This window comes from Priapulus caudatus, unplaced genomic scaffold, assembly GCF_000485595.1.
Source record: "Priapulus caudatus unplaced genomic scaffold, Priapulus_caudatus-5.0.1 Scaffold403, whole genome shotgun sequence".
NCBI classification, from domain to species: Eukaryota; Metazoa; Priapulida; class Priapulimorpha; order Priapulimorphida; family Priapulidae; genus Priapulus; species Priapulus caudatus.
Genome location: NW_014577464.1, coordinates 189,815 through 191,031, shown reverse-complemented (window position 1 = coordinate 191,031; position 1,217 = coordinate 189,815). Strand labels below are relative to the sequence as shown.

General features: G+C 44.6%; 1 protein-coding gene across 1 annotated transcript in view; it reads left to right on the top strand.

Annotated features, from left to right (window-relative positions):
• Positions 1–1,217, top strand: part of LOC106810000 (phospholipid scramblase 1-like) — a 15,593-nt gene that overhangs the window by 895 nt on the left and 13,481 nt on the right. The gene's annotated exons all lie outside the window — the stretch shown is intronic.

Here is a 1,217-nt window from a genome sequence, read left to right as displayed (position 1 = left end):
GATAAACATGAATTTTACATTTTACCCTAACCCTAACCCTAACCCTAACCCTAACCCTAACCCTAACCCTAACCCCTAACCCTAATCGCGCATGCGTAACATAGGGATGACGCCCTGTCGCTAGCCGCATCTCAATAATGTAACCTAAACACTATCCTGTGTTTGGGTTACATTATTGTATCTATGGTTACCCCGTACACTGTCACTTGGGCTCATTGGGTCTATGTCATCCAAGGTACTGCCGGAACGTACTCTGGGTACCGTACGGTCCGGTATACCGGAACGTACCCTGGTCACTATTTCAGTATTTGATATGGTTAGGGTTAGGATTAGGGTTAGGGTTCGGGTTAGGGAGTAGGCGTAGGCGACTCCCTAGACTCGAGCATTAGTGGAGTAGGCGAGGTACGGTCCGGCATATTAGATAGTACCAGGGTACGTTCCGGCAGTACCCCGGGGGACATAGACCCTCTCAGCGTCACTTGGCGAGTTTGTTTATGTTTGATATGGATGGTTGCATTTCATGTGATTTGCGTCATACATTTTGGTCGTGGTTCACATCTGTTGCCAAACTTGGATCTCACGATTTCTGATTCAGGTAATGTTATGTTAGTTATTCTAGTTTATTGTGATTTGGTTATTCTTGAATCTAATTCTGTATCCTGTTAGTGTTACCTGGGCCCAAGGATAGAGAACATGGGATGGGTCCCAATAAAACCAATGTGCCTAACCCTAACCCTAACCCTAACCCTCCTAACCCTAACCCTAACCCTAACAATAACCCTAACCATAATCCTAACCTATTATATTGATATAATATTATATTTATATTGAGGTAATTAAAATGACATTGGTTTTATTGGGACCCATGTTCTCTATCCTTGAACCGTTACCTGTATATTTATGGACTAGCGGGATACCCGGCGTTGCCCGGGGAAATCAGTGGCGTTATTCTGTTGATGACCGCTTGGTTGAAAGGAAAATACCAAAAAAAATCTAACTATCTATCTATCCATGCAATGATGCATTCATCCATGCATCCATGCATCCATCCCATTCCATGCCATTCCATCCCATCCCATATCCCATCCCGTCATCCCATCCCATCCCATCTCATCACATCGCATGCCATCCATGACATCCCATGCCATGCCATGCCATGCCATGCCATCGCACTGCATCCCATCCCATCCCATCCCAAACAGTAAAAAATAATAAGA